The 16,252-nt window shown below is 38.7% G+C and overlaps 1 protein-coding gene across 7 annotated transcripts in view; it reads right to left on the minus strand.

The window, feature by feature from the left end:
• ADGRB3 (adhesion G protein-coupled receptor B3) overlaps positions 1-16,252 on the minus strand; it is a 1,417,427-nt gene that overhangs the window by 1,303,327 nt on the left and 97,848 nt on the right. The gene's annotated exons all lie outside the window — the stretch shown is intronic.

Here is a 16,252-nt window from a genome sequence, read left to right on the forward strand (position 1 = left end):
GATTTCTTGCCTTATAAATGGGGTTGGGACCATCAGTTGTGTTGTGTAGAAGTCTGGTGGATACACAGCTGATAGTCCTACTGAATAGACTGTTAGAATTTGTATTATGGCAAGAAAAAAGCAGCTAAGTAAAGAAAAATGAGTGGCCATCATTACTTTAAGAAATGAAGGTCAGTCAGTCTGAAAATTTGGGAAAACTTTGAAAGTGTCCCCAAGTGCAGTGGCAAAACCATCAAGTGCTACAAAGAAACTGGCTCACAAGAGGACTGCCCCAGGAAAGGAAGACCAAGAGTCACCTCTGCTTCTGAGGATAAGTTTATCCGAGTCACCAGCCTCAGAAATTGCAGGCTAACAGCAGCTCAGATTAGAGACCAGGTCAATGCCACACAGAGTTCTAGCAGCACACATCTCTACAACAACTGTTAAGAGGAGACTTTGTGCAGCAGGCCCTCATGGTAAAATAGCTGCTAGGAAATCACTGCTAAGGACAGGCAACAAGCAGAAGAGACTTATTTGGGCTAAAGAACACAAGGAATGGACATTAGACCAGTGAAAATCTGTGCTTTGGTCTGATGAGTCCAAATTTGAGATCTTTGGTTCCAACCACCGTGTCCTTGTGCGATGCAGCAAAGGTGAACGGATGACTGTACATGCCTGGTTCCCACCGTGAAGCATGGAGGAGGAGGTGTGATGGTGTGGGGATGCTTTGCTGGTGACAATGTTGGGGATTTATTCAAAATTGAAGGCATACTGAACCAGCATGGCTACCACAGCATCTTGCAGCAGCATGCTATTCCATCCGGTTTGCGTTTAGTTGGACCATCATTTATTTTTCAACAGGACAATGACCCCAAACACACCTCCAGGCTGTTTAAGGGCTATTTGACCAAGAAGGAGAGTGATGGGGTGCTACACCAGATAATCTGGCCTCCACAGTCACCAGACCTGAACCCAATTGAGATGGTTTGGGGTGAGCTGGACCACAGAGTGAAGGCAAAAGGGCCAACAAGTGCTAAGCATCTCTGGGAACTCCTTCAAGATGGAGGACCATTGGAAGACCATTCCCGGTGACTACCTCTTGAAGCTCATCAAGAGAATGCCAAGTGTGTGCAAATCAGTTATCAAAGTAAAAGGTGGCTACTTTGAAGAACCTGGAATATAAGACATAAATTCAGTTGTTTCACACTTTTTTGTTAAGTATATAATTCCACATGTGTTAATTCATAGTCTTGATGCCTTCAGTGTGAATGTACAATTTTCAGAGTCATGAAAATATAGAAAAATCTTTAAATGAGAAGGTGTGTCCAAACTTTTGGTCTGTACTGTATAACAACAAAGTTACATAATTATTACTGTTGAAAATAGGTAAATGTCCATCAAGTTCAATTGAGTGATGGGAAAGGACAAAGGGGCACTTGCACAACCTCAATGCACGATCTAGCCTGTTTCAAAAGAGCTAATCTATTTCAATTTCAATCTTTCAATTTTAATCTTTCTCATGATCCCAATTGTCAATACATTGGACCAAACATTTACTCATTTGCATAAGCATTTTTGGAATTTTAGAGATAAATGATTGACCAGTTAGAGGAAGAGGGTAGAACCCATTTTATTGGCTTCATTTGATGCTGCTGAGTTGTCGGTGTGTTTGTTTTGCAATATTAAGTTATTATGCATTACAGAATTGGTTTATAATCAATACACCTAGAGCCCCTAATCAATATATGAACTAATACAGAGCTTAAACTTTACATAGAATGCAATTTAATATAAAATATGTCCCTGCGCTACATATATGTATATGCCAATTACCTTAAATTACCTTAAACAATATCAGTACCAGTTCACACTGTGACGCAAGTTCAGCACAAATTGTTCAAACTATTGATATCAGCTGTTACTGATACTGGTGACCATGCACACTGTGACACATGTAGATTTAAATAGTTAATTTGTACTAGCTATTGTACATGGTACACTATGCACTAGTAATTATTTCCTGGTCACCAATCAAATTGTTTACATTAAAATGCCAGTGCTAAATATTTTGGTAACACTGTTAGGTTATGTGTACACGGCAGGATTTCTTGCAGAAATTTCCTGAAGAAAACCGGAAATTTTCTGCAAGAAATCCGCATTTTTTTTTGCATTTTTTTCCCGTTTTTTTTTCGCGTTTTTTTTAGCATTTTGGGAGCGAAATTATCTTGCAGAATGCTAAAGTTTTCCAAGCGATCTGTAGCATCGCTTGGAAAACTGATTGACAGGTTGGTCACACTTGTCAAACATAGTGTTTGACAAGTGTGACCAACTTTTTACTATAGATGCAGCCTATGCAGCATCAATAGTAAAAGATAGGATGTTTAAAAATAATAAAAAAATTTAAAAAAATGGTTATACTCACCTGCAGACAGCCGATCTCCTCGGCGGCGTCCGTTCCTATAGATGGTGTGTGTGTGCAGGACCTTCGATGACGTCGCGGTCACGTGAGCGGTCACATGACCAGTCTCATGACCAATCACAAGACCGCGATGTCATTGCAGGTCCTTCACACACACCATCTATAGGAACGGAAGCGACAGCATGCACCGCTGATAGGCGGGAAGACTCCGGGGGCCATCGATGGTGAGTATATCACTATTTTTTATTTTAATTCTTTTTTTTTACCAATTATATGGTGCCCAGTCCGTGGAGGAGAGTCTCCTCTCCTTCACCCTGGGTACCAACCGCACATGATCTGCTTACTTCCTGCATGGTGTGCACAGCCACATGCGGAAAGTAAGTAGATCAATGCATTCCCAGGTGTGCGGAATCCCCGCAATTCCGCAAATTTAATGAACATGTTGCTTTTTTTTCCGCGATGAGATTTTTTCGCAGAAGAAATGCGGAATACACTGTAAATAATAGGAGGCATATGTAAGTGTTTTTTTCACGTCTTTTTTCGCGTTTTTATAGCGAAAAATGCGAAAAATACTGAACGTGTTCACATGGCCTAAAAGAGTGTCAACCCCAGCCTGTACACATGGACTATACTGTAATCAGGTCTACATTAGCATTCCTTGTCCTGCGTCTGGTGGTGTCATGTTTGTCTTTGTTAATCTCAGCAGGGTGCATCCAGGAAAACACAAATCTGCAGACAGGCTGAGAGAGGGCTTCTGGAACATTTTTCATCCTTTGAGCTATTCTTAAGGGGTGTCTCTTGGGAAGGGCAAAATTCTGCAGCTGCAGACAGATCCTGTGCCATGTATCGAGATGGAAGATCATTTGCCACATGGAATTAGGAAGTCTTACAACCCTGCTGGATTTGAAGACTGAATATAGAGACATTTGTCCCATATTCCTTGGTGTCAGATTACCGGGTGGCGGCCCCGGATTTGTCCCTTTTGTATGGCCACTTTGCAGACTCTAAGGAATCTATGTTTGGCGTTATATTTTCCCCATCTCAATAAAAGTTGCTGGATTGTTCATCAGCCTGCTGTCCCTGTCTGCTCTGTCACATACCCCATCGCAAACACACACACACATCCATGACTGTTCACACTATGCTATTATTTAGTTGTCTTTTCTTCCATTCAAATATAATGTGCCCTATCATTTTAAGATGATGTTTAAGCAGTGTTTGAAAATGAAATAAGTAGCCCCATGCACCCCTTCAGAGGAAGAACTGCCGAAATGTGCATTAAGGGGGTCCACTATTGTAGGTTGGAGCTCTGGTAAATATGCCTGTCTGTATACCTATAATGAGTTTTGTTTAGATATCTGCTTAGTAAACCATATTAGTTTCACTGCCCCTGGTCTGTCTGCTTACAGATGGTTTGAAATCATGCTATTATAGCCTCACTTCTAATATCCAAGTTGTCTGGTTTGCACCACACACCTGGGACAGTCTCCAGCATCTTCCAGCATCATGTACATGTCGGCACTTTGTTTATTGCATATTAACTCTTACTGTCTTGGATATTCATTATGATGTATATTGCATTGCTAGTGTGATTGGGACTGCAGTATATCTTTCCATCAATATTAGGTTCTTACTAGATTACAGGTTCTATATGTATAAGCCCCCATAATTGAAGTGATTCTTTCTATAACCTCATCACAGTGTATTTTTCGTTTTCTGTTTGTATGTGCTGCCGTCTCCTTTTTCAATTATGTCCTTTTTAAAAATAAATGTTTCATAAAAATCAATACTTTTGGGACACTGATTTGTGTTTAGAGGATTCTTCTTTTCCTTATCGGTTCATAGTCTTTGTGGTCCTCCTTGTCACTATTTAGGGCGCAATAGGCTCTTGAACATTTGGGGGTTGCCTGCCATGTTGGCTACTGGCATTACTGTGATTGGCTGGCCGCATAGAGTCATTTGGTCTATATAAGGCCCGATGATGCCATGCTTGGCACATTGCAATAATAATAATCTTTATTTTCATATAGCGCTAACATATCACTTTACGGTTTGCATACATTATCTTCACTGTCCCCATTGGGGCTCGCAATCTACATTCCCTACCAGTATGTCTTTGGAATGTGGGAGGAAACTGGAGTACCCAGAGGAAACCCACGCAAACAGGGGGAGAACATACAAACTCCTTGCAGATGTTGTCCTTGGTACCCGGAAATAGTGTAGGGAGTGTTTCTGCTGGAAATGTAACAGTGTGTTATAGCGTTTAAGCACCTGCTGGTGCAACATTAAACCAACAGTCCTTTTCATGGCTAATTCAAATAGACTGTATTCTATAATAATACCTCTGTTAGCTGGAATTAGTGTAGGGTTAGCTGCTGGATAGCATATTAGAGGCATTCAGTCAGGGATTATTGCCTTACAGTTCTTGGTGCTGCCATATACAACCAAAAGTACTTTCAGGGCCAATTTAAATAGATTATATTCTATAATAATACTGCTCTTATATGCAATTAATGTAGGGTTAGCTGCTGGAGAAGGGATAGCATATTAAAGGCATCTAGTCAGTGATAATTGCCTTACAGTTTTTGCTGGCGCTACATTAAAACAAAATTCCTTTTCAGGGCTAATTTCAATATTTTCTATTTTCTAATAATATTGCTCTTAGCTGCAATTAGTGCAAGCTACTGGAGTAGGGATAATGTATTAGAGGCATTTAGGCAGTGATTATTAACTTACAGTCCTTGCTGCAAAGGCCAAAACAACATTATTTTATAGGGCTACATCTTTTCCATTCACTATTAAAACAGCTGATTGCTCCAATTAGAGCTGAAGAAGGTTATCTGTACTGAAACATACATCGGGGAGTGAGTCCGGAGTCCCCTGCTCTGCCCCATGACGGGTAATGGCATTTGACCAATTTACTTACTTCTCTTGCTGCATTCACTTTGGTGGGACTTAGAAATAGGTGAAGAGCATACTTGAGGTTAATAGGTATCCACGCACATGCATTGGTAGCCTGTTGTTGATGTGAATAATTCCATTGTGAACTTCGCCGCCTCTTTTTGTAGCTGCACTTAGACAGTACCACCTAGTGATATGATCTATATCTGTAGCATATTAATGTAACCCTTTAACTGCCCATGGTGCTCTGCAGTGTGACCTGGCACTCATTAATCTTGGATTTTGGTCACTAACCCAATATATATAGATGTGTTTAATATACTGCATTACACGGTGTGCTTTTTTAACTTTTATACCTTATATAAAATATAATGTGTTTTATTGATCAAAATAAATATTGTTCACTTTTGATAAACTAGCATTGACTCATATGTTGTTCTTTTTCATACCATATATTATTTTGAGTCGCTAATTTCACAATATGCAATTAGCATATACAGTGGGGCAAAAAAGTATTTAGTCAGTCAGCAATAGTGCAAGTTCCACCACTTAAAAAGATGAGAGGCGTCTGTAATTTACATCATAGGTAGACCTCAACTATGGGAGACAAACTGAGAAAAAAAAATCCAGAAAATCACATTGTCTGTTTTTTTATCATTTTATTTGCATATTATGGTGGAAAATAAGTATTTGGTCAGAAACAAAATTTCATCTCAATACTTTGTAACATATCCTTTGTTGGCAATGACAGAGGTCAAACGTTTTCTGTAAGTTTTCACAAGGTTGCCACACACTGTTGTTGGTATGTTGGCCCATTCCTCCATGCAGATCTCCTCTAGAGCAGTGATGTTTTTGGCTTTTCGCTTGGCAACACGGACTTTCAACTCCCTCCAAAGGTTTTCTATAGGGTTGAGATCTGGAGACTGGCTAGGCCACTCCAGGACCTTGAAATGCTTCTTACGAAGCCACTCCTTCGTTGCCCTGGCGGTGTGCTTTGGATCATTGTCATGTTGAAAGACCCAGCCACGTTTCATCTTCAATGCCCTTGCTGATGGAATGAGGTTTGCACTCAAAATCTCACGATACATGGCCCCATTCATTCTTTCATGTACCCGGATCAGTCGTCCTGGCCCCTTTGCAGAGAAACAGCCCCAAAGCATGATGTTTCCACCACCATGCTTTACAGTAGTTATGGTGTTTGATGGATGCAACTCAGTATTCTTTTTCCTCCAAACACGACAAGTTGTGTTTCTACCAAACAGTTCCAGTTTGGTTTCATCAGACCAGAAGACATTCTCCCAAAACTCCTCTGGATCATCCAAATGCTCTCTAGCAAACTTCAGACGGGCCCGGACATGTACTGGCTTAAGCAGTGGGACACGTCTGGCACTGCAGGATCTGAGTCCATGGTGGCGTAGTGTGTTACTTATGGTAGGCCTTGTTACATTGGTCCCAGCTCTCTGCAGTTCATTCACTAGGTCCCCCCGCGTGGTTCTGGGATTTTTGCTCACCGTTCTTGTGATCATTCTGACCCCACGGGGTGGGATTTTGCGTGGAGCCCCAGATCGAGGGAGATTATCAGTGGTCTTGAATGTCTTCCATTTTCTAATTATTGCTCCCACTGTTGATTTCTTCACTCCAAGCTGGTTGGCTATTGCAGATTCAGTCTTCCCAGCCTGGTGCAGGGCTACAATTTTGTTTCTGGTGTCCTTTGACAGCTCTTTGGTCTTCACCATAGTGGAGTTTGGAGTCAGACTGTTTGAGGGTGTTCACAGGTGTCTTTTTATACTGATAACAAGTTTAAACAGGTGCCATTACTACAGGTAATGAGTGGAGGAAAGAGGAGACTCTTAAAGAAGAAGTTACAGGTCTGTGAGAGCCAGAAATCTTGATTGTTTGTTTCTGACCAAATACTTATTTTCCACCATAATATGCAGATAAAATGATAAAAAAACAGACAATGTGATTTTCTGGATTTTTTTTCTCAGTTTGTCTCCCATAGTTGAGGTCTACCTATGATGTAAATTACAGACGCCTCTCATCTTTTTAAGTGGTGGAACTTGCACTATTGCTGACTGACTAAATACTTTTTTGCCCCACTGTATATGTAATTATATGCATCGCAATATATGTAGCTAACAATGATTTGGAGAATTTATATACTAATTAGTGTAGGGATAGCTTATGGAGAAGGGATGGTTGTGCACTAGCGACATATAGGCAGGGTTTATAGCCTTAAGGCTGAGTCACACATAACGATATCGTTAATGATATCGTTGCAACGTCATGCTTTTGGTGACGTAGCAATGATCCTGCTAATGATCTCGTTATGTGTGACAGCGACCAACGATCAGGCCCCTGCTGGGAGATCGTTGGTCGATGGGAATGATCAGGACCTTTTTTTGGTCGCTGATCACCCACTGTCATTGCTGGATCGGCGTGTGTGACGCCGATCCAGCGATGTGTTCACTTGTAACCAGGGTAAATATCGGGTTATTAAGCACAGGGCCGCACTTAGTAACCCGATATTTACCCTGGTTACCATTGTAAAAGTAAAAAAAAAACAGTACATACTCACATTCTGATGTCTGTCACGTCCCCCACCGGCGTCCACAGGGTTAAAACTGCTTTCGGCAGGAGCACTCCTAATATGCACGCGCTCCGGGTGAGAGCTTCCCTGCACTGACTGTGTCAGCGCCGGCTGTAAAGCAGAGAACAGCGGTGACGTCACCGCTGTTACTGCCGGCGCTGACACATTCAATGCAGGGAAGCTCTCGGCAGCAGCGCGTGCATATTAGCAGCACTCTTGCCGAAAGCAGTTTTAACCCTGTGGACGCCGGCGGGGGACGTGACAGACATCAGAATGTGAGTATGTAGTGTTTTTTTTTTTACTTTTACAATGGTAACCAGAGTAAATATCGAGTTACTAAGCGCGGCTCTGCACTTAGTAACCCGATGTTTACTCTGGTTACCCGGGTGCTGCAGGGGGACTTCGGCATCGTTGAAGACAGTTTCAATGATGCCGAAGATGTTCCCCTGATCGTTGGTTGCTGGAGAGAGCTGTCTGTGTGACAGCTCCCCAGCAACCACACAACAACTTACCAACGATCACGGCCAGGTCGTATCGCTGGTCCTGATCGTTGGTAAGTCGTTTAGTGTAACTCCAGCTTTACAGTCCTTGTTGCTGCAATCTAAAACCACAGTCCTTATCGGGGTCACATCTATTCTATTCTAGTACCTACTAATACCACTGTTATCTGCATTTAGTGTAAAGATAGGTGCTGGAGGAAGGATAGTTTTGAATTAGAAGTGGAGGAGGCCTAAAAACATGAACAGAAACAATGAACCGTATATCCTTTTTTTGGGTGGAATAGGAATACACTAGAAAAAAAGAACACCTAAGCCTTAGCCTGGAAATTTGCGGCTTGTGTGTGCTCTGGGGAACAATTGTCTGCCTTTTCTCTTTGGTGACCCGATTAGGGTTCAATTTCACAATAGCATAGCATCTTATATTTTTTATGCAACATATTTTTATTGCCTCCACTTCATCCTGAACTATGGAGTATTATCAATTTGTAACTATGTGATTTGCCCTTAATAGAACTTTATTTATTGGAAGTTATGGAACAGAGCAAAAAGTTTCTTTATCATAGTAATAAAACAAAAAATGTTTTATGTTATCACTTGGTAAAAAATAGTCAAAATGTAATGCAAAAAATGGCCAAATATAAAGATTTCTTTGAAGTAGCAAGTAAATTTATTCTAGACTGAAGAATTGAATTCCCTTGATACACAGTACATACCATAGGCAATTTTTATTTTTTTTTGAAAATACAATTGGGAATTTCCCAAAGGTTTTAAATAATACAAGGAAAAGAAATCATATATTTATATCTGTTGATTTTCAGGAATGTAAAGACATCACAGGATTCAGAAGAGCAAGTTTTCTCCTGATGCCTTGGGCTGATCTCATGGAACAGACAGCTTTCAGAAGGTGCAGTCATTCAGTGCAGTCACTTTACTATAATGACCTTAACAAATAAATGAAAAAATGCTTAAAATGTAGTTATTATGTAATGTTTATTATGAAATAATAATAATAATAATGCACAAAGATCATTGGCTTGCCTTGGCCGGAACGTAATGATTTTACATTTTTGTTTGAGAAAATTGTAGTTATTCTTTTATTTGGGGCAAAGTCAATTTAAGAATTTTTTATACACAAAAAATGTTAGATTTACTATAAAGAAAAAACTATTTAGTGGTTACATTATTTCTGGTCTTAGTTGCTAAGTTAAAGCCTTATTCTCACAATATTCAATCTGTATAATTAGACAGCATGAAAATAAGCAAGTTTGCATTTTACTTGCTTTTTCTATCTGCTGTTATTCTACTGCTATGAGAACTTTTGTCATCCATTGTTAATAGCTAATTGCAAAGGGTACTGATCACCAGAGTGTGACCAAACATACATGGTAGCTAGGTTGAAGACTTTAATTTCTCAGTTAACTTCTGAGATGCCAGTAATATCTGTCCACCCCATTCAAGTTTATAAAGCACATTGACAGAGCAGCTTACCCTACTTGCTAGCTCCTGACCTGTAGCTACTGTTAAACGTCCTTCAAAATTAAAAGCCATTTTTTCCCTACTCATTGGCTTCAAATAATTGCTCTCTTTCCCCATGAGCTGTTGAACCATGTGCATGTTCATAGACACTGCTGTCTGTATACTTAAATGTTCAGATAACAGTGCAGACTTTAGATCAAGCACACTCTCAGTCACAGCAGCACATTCATGTCAGCAGATTATGCTGCTGAATCAGAACTGTTCCTAAAGGTGGAGTGCTTATACCTTCAGCAACAAGGAAGCCAGGAGGCTGCAGAGCAGTTTGCACCTGAAGACACATGTTGAGATTAACTATTTAAATAATTAGTTTATGTTATTCAATATTCAATTAAGACAATGTGATGGCGGTGCCACTCATGCACTGTCGATGATGAATCCACAGTGTATCCAACGAAATATATTGAATGATTTATTGAATAGGTTTGCAGAGTCAAGGCGTTTCGAGGCCACACAGAACCTCTTCATCAGGACAAAAACCTTAGTTGACTCTGCAAACCTATTCAAACCTTTTCAATAATTCATTCAATATTTCCTGTTGGATATACTGTGGATTCATCATATGCAGCACATGAGTTGCACCTCCATCACATTGTCTTCATCCAATTTGGTCCTTTCAAGACCAGTGTCTTTGTAGCAGCCATGTGATAATTATATGTGTGAGATACACTTTGCTTTGTAGCAACCTTCTGATCGATATATAGGGTATGTCCAGATTGAGATATTAATTGGATATCATAAACTGTGTAGTGAATATGCTTGCACAGGAACATCTAAAGAGACAATAGATCTGGCTTATTGATAATTAGTGTGTCCTGGGCACGTGCCTCCCGTTTTTTGCACAGCATTCTTTCAATTGCGGCTCTCTATTGCACTTCCTTCACCTATGTCAGATGATGTTTTTTAATAATAAAAATGTTTACAGATTGATATTTCTTGGACTCAGTATCATCTTTTTCAGTGATTGCTTTGTAGCAACCATGTTAGATGAGTGGATTCCCTTCCTTTACAACTCATTGTATATCAGGACCCTATTTTGCTCTCTTTTTCCAGTTTTCTCTACTACCATTCAATATTCAATGAAAGAGTGTTCCATTTTTAAACAAATATATAGCAAGTGAAATTAATTTACAAAAGCTCAACATTAGTGATGAACGAGTATACTCGTTGCTCGGGTTTTCCCGAACATGATCGGGTGGTCTCCGAGTATTTGTGAGTGCTCGGAGATTTAGTTTTCGTCGCCGCAGCTGCATGATTTGCGGCTGCTAGACAGCTTGAATACATGTGGGAATTCCCTAACAAACAAGCAACCCCCACATGTACTCAGGCTGGCTAGCAGCCATAAATCATGCAGCTGCTTCAACAAAAACTAAATTTCCAAGCTCTCACAAATACTCGGCGACCACCTGCTCTGGGAAAACCTGAGAAGCGAGTATACTCACTCATAACCACTCAACATACCTCACGTTTAGTCTAATAAAGATATAAAATCATCATTAAGAATATTAGATTTTTTGTGTAGCAGGACACTTTTTTATTCATTTCTTACACTCTTTGTTAATATGTTTTACTTATCTTGATTAGTCACAATGAAAGTATGCACTAAGCATATTGAGCAGCCTATTGTGAAGCTAGGCTTCATGCTCCCACAATTTTTCATGAAATGTACAATAAAAAAGGTGCAGAATGAGAATGGAAACTCATATTCCAAAGTGATCATGGTTCAACTCACCACATTATATTCCTGGAAAAATGGGTGAACAATACGTTAACTTCTTGGTGTCTATAAATACAGCTAAAATGCATTTAAAGAATGATAGCTTTGGATCAGCCCATAATATTTCATGGAGACAGCAATGAGATCAGTTTGAATTCCAGCCCTAATAACTTCTATTCCTAGAACCTCAATAGTTGTTGCACAAGTGGCCAATTTTAGCCTATTTCATTATTACATTGTTAAAAATGTTGCCTATTATCCAAATCACAATTACACACAAGCAGAATTAGCTAAACTAATATTTAGGTCCTAAAGCTGTATTTTATTGAATTATTCATGCTAAAGATAAGCAAATAAAATCTGCTTTGGTTTAATGAAAAATCGTATTTGCCAGATTTTTTGGAGATTGAATCAGCTTACATCAATAAAAATGGTGGCCTGGTGGAATCCAGTTAGTTTTATAGGTTTTTTGGGGGCAAGAAAGGGATTTGAAAAATATATTCACTGCACTTTTCAACTGTCGAGGAACTGAAGCTCCCTGCTCAGTACTATGAAGGCTTTTCTTTTCTCTCCAGCTTCATGCTTCTCTTCTGTGTTCACTAAGTTCCTATAGTACTGTATTGGTTTCCAGTGATATTATGGAGTTATGGGGTAATGCATGTTATGACTTGACTTGAGACATAGCACTGCTGGCACCAAAGAGGAAGACTGGAGCTAAGGAGTAATAGATCAAGAGGAAAATCAGGCATGGAGCTGTGATGCCAGAACAGGTGAGAGGCCAGATGAGTATAATATTTTTAATGCGTGCATTTATAGATGGCTTTTTAGAGAAATTCAAATTTTGTCAAATTTCCTTGATGAATTCAGGCAAATCTGGCTAATCAAATTTTGACAGATTTGCTCATCTTTAGTGCACACTCTGCGATGTTAGTGCACTTTGAAAATGATAAAGCCACTCTTAAAATGATTAAGAGCAACAAACTGTGGACAAATTATTAAATTGTGCTAACTACATACTCTACTATATTAGTGATGAAGTAAGAGTGAGGAACTAGAACGGACATTTGAAACATACACAAAAATACAGGAAGGAGTTAACATCTGCAAAGTCTTTTACTTGGAAAATAAAATACATTCCTCTAGTTGAATAGTCCATATGTCTTGTATTTTTTAATACCTTCAGCTACAAAAAGATCTTGACATTGAAATCCTCTTATTATCTTAGCAGAAGTGCACAGTATAATACAGCTGGTGATGTACAGTATATAGACCATGAAGCCAGTAAAATGCCCAGATATATTGAAAAAGATGACAAAATATCTATCTCAAATACATCCTTCCAGTACGCATCTTTCATCTGTTCTCCCTATTGCAGATACCAGTGGGAACTGTAGGTAGAACTCCACTTAATAAATACACATCCTCCATCTCCTTTCAGGACCATTAATTTGAATGAATAATAAGATGTCTTGCAGGCACTGTAAAGTTTATCATGTCTTTGCCCTAAATGCTGAATCATGGGACATCTTCATTTACTGCGGGTTATGCAAAACAATGTTTTGTTTATAGCTCCATCATCTTGTGAAAAAAAATCTGGCTATGTTTTATATCTGTGCCTTCCACATCCAAAAATTCAAAGAAAGACTGGTTAAAAATGCTCATATTTTAAAACACAGCACAGTCATATATTTTGCGATATTTTACAGCAGTCTTAAATGGTTATAAATATACTCCAAAGATTCTGTGTTGTAGTCAAATGGAATTTTTAACCCGATGAAATCATATCGTGAGACATAAAAGAAGTATAATTATCTTAGGGAGATTAATGTCTGTTATATGTTGTATAGCCTTCTATTGTAGCATGGAAGAGTTTCATAACAACAGTCGTTAATTTGTTTTATAATCCTACTGACATTTACACACACTTTTAAGTAGTGTAGGTTGCTATTTCATGCGGTTAACTGTTTGCATAAAACTCACATCTTTAACAGCTGTGTTAATTGCATATTATACTTTCTTTCGCTTTTGTTACACCTTTTTTCCACTACAATAAATGTGTTGATCATCATAGCCTATTATAAATAAAGGTAATAAATAAACATATTACAACATGCAAACATAGCAGATGGAGCAGCTAATTACTTTTCCGAAAGTTTTTATCATTTTATTTGTATAGAGAGAAGATGCTAGACTTCAATTATGGATCTGTTACTAAATTTATTTTTATTAAAAGATAAAACACAGAACAAGAGAAGAAACTGAAAAGCTTTGATCATGCGATAATAAATGTTCAATGCAGAAGTACAAGTTGTGTCTAACCAACACACTGAGTTTTTATAAGGAGGTAAGTGCAAATCTGAATGTTAGTTGTAGTGCAATGGTGAAGAGAGATTGAAACAAAGAGTCATTGTACATTCTCTAGAGGGGCTAATGTCAGCAGTGGGGATCACAAGGACCAGTGTTGGGTCCTATTCTTTTTACTGCTTACTAGGAAAAACCCTTTCTAAAATATAACTTTTATTGAGTTTGAATACAAATATCAATTCCCACTGAGTCAAGGTGCAAGAGGGCTTGAAGACAAACAAAAAATGAATAATGTATGGAAGGGCTAAAAAAGGGCTAAAAAAGCCTAGGGGCAAGAAAAGGATACTGAAATGTATCCCACTAGGCTATCCATATTGCCAAATTCTGGTTAATACACATCTTTCCTTGAAAAATTATACCACGCAAACATTAGCCCATACAGCACAGTGTCTCAAAAACTGATCCTAAAAAAACAGGGTAAATAATGAATAGCTCACTTCCTAGAATAATATGTCATAATAATACATATTATAGGGTGAAATAGGAGCAGAGGGAGAGTCGATGGACGAGCGGGGCAAAATTTCTCGTAATCTTAGGGTGCCAAACTCCACATCTAGGTTTATGTACAGACAGGGATGTGTCTAGGGCCAGATCACTCATTTTTGCACATCGGCTGCGTGAGATAGGGAAAGGATAGCATCATTTCTGTTTGGAGCACAATAGAGTATCACTATTATGACATATTATTCTAGGAAGTGAGCTATTCGTTATTTACCCTGTTTTGAGGCACTGTGTTGTATGGGCTAATGTTTGCGTGGTATAATTTTTCAAGAAAAGATGTGTATTAACCACAAATATGCCATATTGGCAATACGGATAGCCTACTGGGTTAAATTTCATTATCCTTTTTTTGCCCCTAGGCATTTTCAGCCCTTCCATATATTATTATTTTTTTGTTTTTCTGTCTTCAAGCATGCTTGCACCTTCACTTAGTGGGAATTGATATTTTTATTCAAACTCAATAAAAGTTCTATTTTAGAAAGGGTTTTCCCTAGTTAGCAGTTGTTGTCTACCCTTCACTTTACCCAGCTTTACCCAATTTTGTAAAACTGTCCTATTATTTTTAATCTTATTAATAATCTTGTAGATCAGTGCACACCAGCCTGTAGCTTGGGAGCCACATGTAGCCTGTGGGCCTAAAATGTGTGTCTCACAGTTGTCTGCCAGCTTTGTGCGTTTAGCACATCGTCTAGTAACCAGCTTTGAAGAGAAGGTCTTCTGATGGTGACTTTTATGAGTGGGCCCACATCGAAGAGAAGTTTTGGATGTGTGTATACTTGCATGGGGGAGGGGAGAAAAATAAATATAGTAAGCTGAACATAGGCTGATACTGTTAGAGGGAAGTTTGGAGCTGGATGGGATCTGATAGTGTCAAAGGTATGCTTGACATGAGAATACCAAATGAAGGTAAAGTAGAATCTCTTGGATGTATTTATTCTTTCAATTTGGGCACAAGGTCACAGTGTATGTTCTGTGTGGAAGCCTTGGCTGTCACTAAGGTGGGTGGATGGGCTTGAATGTGGTTCGTGACCATCTTTCAGAGTTATATGTGGTTCCCGAAGTAAAAATGGTTGGGGACTGCTGATGTAGATGATATTGAGAGCAAAGTATCAGTTTTTAATGATGGCACAAATGTTTGTAAAATATTGAAAACTGACTTAGATTGTCTAAAATTACAGAAAGACGCAGATTAGCTAGTTGCATTGGCAAAAACATGGCAGATGAAGTTTAATGCTAATAAATGTATAGTAATGAACGTAGGTCACAGGATGCATATTGCTCCATATACATTAAATGGGAATATATTAGGGATTACAGAACAAGAGAAGGACATTGGTATTATGGTATCAACAGTACTCAATAAATGACAAGCAGAAGCTGCAATAGCAAATAAGATTTTTAGGTTAAAGAAACCAAACCTTGTGAAATTCAAAATCAACAGGTTTGGGGAATTCTTCAAAAAATAGCAGTAAGTTTTCTTGCCCTGAAAAGATGTGTAAAATACTGTGAGGTCTCCTAGGACTGTATCCAATACCTTTAAATCTCTTGCATGCAACACAGAGTTAGTAATGCCAATGTGAACTCACCATAGAAATGGTTGGTAATCCAATAAGAACCAACAGACCATTTAATAACAAAGTGCCCTGATATACTTCATGTTTTTTAAAATTAAAAAACAAAGATCCACAATTTTTTCCTTTCTATGCAGAATACTGAATCATTATGATGGTGTCATCGTTTAAAGCAAT

This window comes from Ranitomeya variabilis, chromosome 2, assembly GCF_051348905.1.
Source record: "Ranitomeya variabilis isolate aRanVar5 chromosome 2, aRanVar5.hap1, whole genome shotgun sequence".
NCBI classification, from domain to species: Eukaryota; Metazoa; Chordata; class Amphibia; order Anura; family Dendrobatidae; genus Ranitomeya; species Ranitomeya variabilis.